This window comes from Cupressus sempervirens, chromosome 7, assembly GCF_028749045.1.
Source record: "Cupressus sempervirens isolate cs-2001-9-10 chromosome 7, ASM2874904v1, whole genome shotgun sequence".
Classification (NCBI taxonomy): Eukaryota; Viridiplantae; Streptophyta; class Pinopsida; order Cupressales; family Cupressaceae; genus Cupressus; species Cupressus sempervirens.
The window spans coordinates 686,968,127-686,974,042 of NC_143124.1; the positions used below are offsets into that span (position 1 = coordinate 686,968,127).

The window sequence follows — 5,916 nt, forward strand, 5'->3', positions numbered from 1 at the left end:
TCGAATTTCGAATATTGGCACCAGCATCGTTTCTCTATTGGAAGGGCCATGAAGCCATCCCAATTTTTCTATGTGAGTGCTCTCTCCTCAGAGTCATTCTCTTCGCAACAACTTCTTTGGCTCAAAATTTTCAGAATGGTTCGGCAGCGGTTGTCGTTCCAATGGTGTCATTGTGGTGGGTGCCTGGGCAACGATCTGAAGGGCGAGCTATCATCTAGCAGTTGGGCTGCGCATCATGAGTGACAAGGGAGCCTTTGTTATCAGAAACTCCCCATGGCCATTTGATCAGAAATCAGCGACATCGGATATGTATATAAGAGCGGAGTGAAGGAGCAGCCCATTTGCTATGCACCTCCTCCCCAAAGTTGCTCCTCTTTCTCACTCCATTGCCACAATTTTGGGAGTTTTTTGACAACGGTTGTCATTCCAATGTGTGTCATTGCGGTGATCTAGAGAGTGATGCTAATGGGGGCTTGTGTCTAGACTTTGGGATGTTTGTGCGAGCGAGCAGGGGGGGCTTCTCTTCTCGAAACCTCTTCGTGGCCTTTGTATATAGACCCAGTGCCGACGATATCGATGGATGCAAGCCCTTGGATTCCAAATTTTTTCATAGCTAACATTGGTCTTTGTGAGAGATGGGTATGAAAGCACATCCCGATTGCTACGCAGGAGCTCCCCAAGGTCTCCTTTGTGTCAACTCGATCGGCACAACATTGGGAATGGTTCGACATCAGTTTTCATTCCAATGTATCATCAGGGGATGCCTTGGAAAGTGGCCTTTCAAGGGTGAGCTCATGTCTAGCACTTGGATTGTGCGTCATGTCACAAGTGAATGGGGAGATCTCTCTGTGAATGGCAGCATGGTGATTGCAAGAGAAAATTGACTTAGTCGGAGCATTGGCCTCGGGGCATTGTGACGGCCTTGCAATTTCTCTTTAATTGCAACCTATGTTTTTGCAGTAGCAGAGTTTGCATGTAAGATGGGCCTTGTTCTTGAGAGTTCCAGGAGATGACCTTCGAAACTTCTGGATTGGGCCCCTTCAAGGTGAAATTCATCCAGTTGATCAGATGAAGCTCAATGTGCTTGTATCTAATCCAAGACGGTAATGATGGTCATTAATCTGTGATGGTGAGTATATATCCCATTCAATAATATCGCAGTGGCAGAGCTGGTGGGAAGTACTTGTCGCTTTGTTTTGTTAAATACACCCTATATGTAGGTGTCTACATGGCTTGCAACACACTGCACATTTGGTGTTCAATTCTAAGATGCGCTTGTTGCTAATTGTGTATGGAGTTGTATCTTTTAGCCAAGGGCTTCGTCTCATTGGCACGTTCTATCATTGCATTTTTATCCTGCCTGGATGGCAAGAAGGAAAGAGATGGTTTCACAGGTGCATTGTTCGACGTCCCTAATTTCATCAAGGGTCCACTCTCCACCCTAAGTTTTTTCTTATTGGTAGAGCCTTGAGATTGAGAGGGGGGTTGGCGAAAGGTTTAGTTGCCGCATAATTTATTCGCTAGTGCGTTCTCGGTGCATGCTTGCCTCTTCACTGTCTCATCCTACAGAAGTACATGGCACTATTGCGACAACCTTTGTGGTCCAGGCCAGTAGAAGTGTAGAGTATTACCAATAATTTTTGTTTGGATGTGGAAACTCTCCATGCCCTGTCCTGCCCTGTGCTATCTGAACGGCTGTGGCTCATGGGTTCTGCGGGAGATACTCTTCTTCAGCTCCCCCTAATGAGAGCATTCGGTGTTTGCATTGTGTGGACAAAAAGCCAGGGGTGTTTCATCTCTCTTCAGATGCAAAATTCTGGGAGGGCTTGTTGAAGTATGGTCGTTTGTATGGGGTGCACCAAAAAGCATGTAGGGGGCATATGCTTGGGAAATGGATGTCTCTAAGTGTCCTTACTCGGTCACGTACACAGTGTACATCTTTGCATTACGACTCTGCTACTAGCATTTGTGATTCGAGCATTTTGGTGGAACGAGTTTCATACGAGATGTTCTTCTTAGGCTCCTATGAACCAGAGAGCTCGTCTTTGCAATGCTCCAACAAGTGCAGGCCCAACGTGTCTGTCTAGGGGAAGAAATCGCACAAATTCTTTTTGTCGAGATGTGGGTGGTCATGGGTAGTTCCCTCACGGTGCAGTTCTTCGGTATGTGCATGTGCATGAGATTGAAGCTTGTCCGACAATGCTAGTGTGAGAGTGTTCATCCGTAGGAACTTTTTTGTACCTGCGCTGGCAGATCACGTGTCACAGGGAATGGTTAGCGAGGCTATGCTGGGAAAGGAGATATTTTCCAGAGGTTAGACATGTCCGTGTATGCGGGCAGGCTCTCATCACCTATAAATGTACGAAGGGGGTGTTATACACGATGCCCTTGAGCAGCCTTATAATTGAGGTGGTCGCGTGCACAGTGATGCCCCCACCAATCGCATAACCAGCCATGTTTTTGACTCACACGACCCTTCACCCTTCAGCACAGTGGTCTCTGTTGGCACTTCGACAACCAGCTCTTCGTCATGGGAAAATGTTTGTTTCGATTGAGAAGGATTTTTTCTGTGTGGGTGCACCTCAACAGGCATGTAGGAGGCATATGCCTGGGAAATGGATGTCTCTGAGTGGCCGTACAATTGAGGTGGCTACGTGCGCGGTGCCATCTCATACAGACTCAAGGCTTCTTTCCGAGTAGTGGCGATAGCGAGTTTGAGGGTAAAGGGTTCCGTACGGGGTGTTCTTCCCAGGTTCCTATGAACCGAGGCTCCCTGTTTGGCCCTCTCCGGTCGACGATGGGACACTTTCCTCTTGTGTGAAATCTTTGAGTGTTTCGAGTCCTGCATGTGCTGTGAATGTCATTCTTGTTGCTTGTGCAGCGAATTATGTTTGGATGTATGACGGAGCGAATGCAAATTTCGGTTTCCCATCGCGACGGGCATCCCTTGGTTGTAGGAGGTCTTGGGGGTCCCCTCGTTGTTAGAAGCTACCTGGTCGATCCTGCCAGTAGTCATATGCTTGTCTCAAAGATTAAGCCATGCATGTCTAAGTATGAACTATTTCAGACTGTGAAACTGCGGATGGCTCATTAAATTAGTTATAGTTTCTTTGATGGTACTTTGCTACTCGGATAATCGTAGTAATTCTAGAGCTAATATGTGCACCAAATCAAGACTCTTGAAAGGGATGCATTTATTAGATAAAAGGTCAGCGTGGGCTCGCCCGCTATTCTGGTGATTCATGATAACTCGACGGATCGCACGGCCTTTGTGTTGGTGACGCTTCATTCAAATTTCTGCCCTATCAACTTTCGATGGTAGGATAGAGGCCTACCATGGTGGTGATGGGTGATGGAGAATTAGGGTTCAATTCTGGAGAGGGAGCCTAAGAAATGGCTACCACATTCAAGGAAGGTAGCAGACGCACAAATTACCCAATCCTAACACGGGGAGGTAGTGACAATAAATAACAATACTAGGCTCATCGAGTCTGGTAATTGGAATGAGTAAAATCTAAATCCCTTAACGAGGATCCATTGGAGGGCAAGTCTGGTGCCAGCAGCCATGGTAATTCTAGCTCCAATAGCGTATATTTAAGTTGTTGCAATTAAAAAGCTTGTAGTTGGACCTTGGGTCATCACAGTCGATCTGCCTTCTGGGTGTGCACTGGCCTTAATTGGCTGGGTCACGGTTCCAGCGCCGTTACTTTGAAAAAATTAGAGTGCTCAAAGCAAGCCTATGCTCTGAATACATTAGCATGGAATAACGCGATAGGAGTCTGGTCCTATTCCATTGGCCTTCAAGACCAGAGTAATGACTAATAGGGACTGTCGGGGGCATTCCTATTTCATTTTCAGAGGTGAAATTCTTGGATTTATGGAAGACGAACCACTACGAAAGCATTTGCCAAGGATGTTTTCATTAATCAAGAATGAAAGTTGGGGGCTCGAAGACAATCAGATACCATCCTAGTCTCAACCATAAACGATGCCGACTAGGGATCAGTGGATGTTGCTCTAAGGACTCTGCCAGCACCTTCTAAGAAATCAAAGTGTTTGGGTTCCGGGGGGAGTATTTTTGCAAGGCTGAAACTTAAAGGAATTGATAGAAGGGCACCACTAGGAGTGGAGCCTGCGGCTTAATTTGACTCAACACGGGGAAACTTACCAGGTCCAGACATAGTAAGGATTGACAGATTGAGAGCTCTTTCTTGATTCTATGGGTGGTGGTGCATGGCCGTTCTTAGTTGGTGGAGTAGTTTGTCTGGTTAATTTTATTAACAAACGAGACCTCAGCCTGCTAACTAGCTACGTGGAGGTTCCCCTTCGTGGCCAGCTTCTTAGAGGGACTATGGCCTCCTAGGCCATGGAAGTTTGAGGCAATAATAGGTCTATGATGCCCTTAGATGTTCTGGGCCACACGCGTGCTACACTAATGCAACCAATGAGTTTCTCTCCCTAGCCTGAAAGGTTTGCAAAATCTTGCCAAATTGCATCGTGATGGGGATAGACCATTGCAATTATTGATCTTCAATGAGGAATTCCTAGTAAGCGTGATAGCCTCCTCCTCGCCCCTAAAATCTTGGCGACGTGCGGACACTCGGCCCTGCAGTGATGTGGTGGATGGCCAAGCTACGGGTCCAGCACCGTCAAGGTCGAGGGTCACATCGAATGCCCATGATTGAAAGCGTGGATTCCCCATGGGGTGAAGAAGAGACTCGGATGCAATCTGGATTAGGATCAGTGCCTTTGAATGACATCCGCGTCGGAGCAAGAGGTCTCTACTCGGTTGCAGTTCAGAGGGGGTCTGAGCCTCATCCCCCATTGAGATTTCATGGTCCGATCGGGTGTGCGGCACTGTGCCAAGGATCCATCATTTCGACAGCAGCAAGTCGGGACTGCCGCAACCCCCCGTTGCCTTGCCCAGGTGTGTTGACTCATCGCTTGGAGTGTTCTGTGTTTAGGATGGGTGCACTCGCATGATTTGTGGGGTAGGGGCCCCATCCGCTGACACGGCTCTCCCATGCGTCGCCTCCCACCTTTGCAAGGTGATGGGGCGGGGACACACCACAGCATTCCTCATCGCACCTGTTGGGTGCTCAAGGTTCGATATGTGTCAACACCCAACACACGGGTGCATCGCGCACCTTAGAAATCCAAAGAATGAAGCGCGAGCCAGTGCGTTGTGTGCTTGGGTCACCAAAAGAAAAAAACAAAATAAAATCACGACTCTTGGCAATGGATATCTCGGCTCTCGCCATGATGAAGAATGTAGCGAAATGTGATACTTAGTGTGAATTGCAGAATCCCGTGAATCATCAAGTCTTTGAATGCAAGTTGCGCCTGAGGCCTCGGCCAAGGGCACGTCTGCTTGGGCGTTGCACTACAAAATTTTTCCCTCCCCAGTGATGAATAGAGATGGCCATTTGCAGCTGCAAGTGGCATGCGGTCGGCTGAAATGAGCATGAGGTCCATCGATCTGTCGTGACGAGCGGTGGCTCGCAAAGGCCAACATTGGTTTGCGCCGATCAAATGATTCCTCGTGAGGAACTTTATTCTGGGCTCAGCAAGTCACCTTGCCAAGTCGACCCTTATAGTCTATTCATCAAGTCACCCCACCAAGTACTCCCACCAAGTTGACTCTTTAAGTCAGTTCACGAAGTCACCCAACCAAGTTGGCCCACCAAGTACTCTCACCAAGTCGACTCTCTAGGTCTTTTCATTAGGTCACCACACCGAGTACTCTCGCCAAGTCAACTCTTTAGGTCCGTTCATCAAGTCACCCTACAAAGTCGACCCTTTAAGTTCATTCATCAAGTCACCACACCAAGTCAACTCTTTAAGTCCTTTCATCAAGTCACCAGAACAAGTACTCTCACCAAGTCGACTCTATAAGTCTGTTCATCAAGTCACCCC

The 5,916-nt window shown here is 47.8% G+C and overlaps 1 non-coding gene and 1 pseudogene across 1 annotated transcript; both read left to right on the top strand.

Moving 5' to 3' along the window:
* The first annotated feature begins 2,992 nt into the window (after positions 1–2,992).
* Positions 2,993–4,616, top strand: LOC149548689 (18S ribosomal RNA; annotated as a pseudogene).
* Positions 4,617–5,227: 611 nt separating this feature from the next.
* On the top strand, positions 5,228–5,381 carry LOC149548690 (5.8S ribosomal RNA). The gene has a single exon (XR_016354852.1). It is a non-coding gene; the product is annotated as a 5.8S ribosomal RNA (ribosomal RNA).
* Positions 5,382–5,916: the final 535 nt, after the last annotated feature.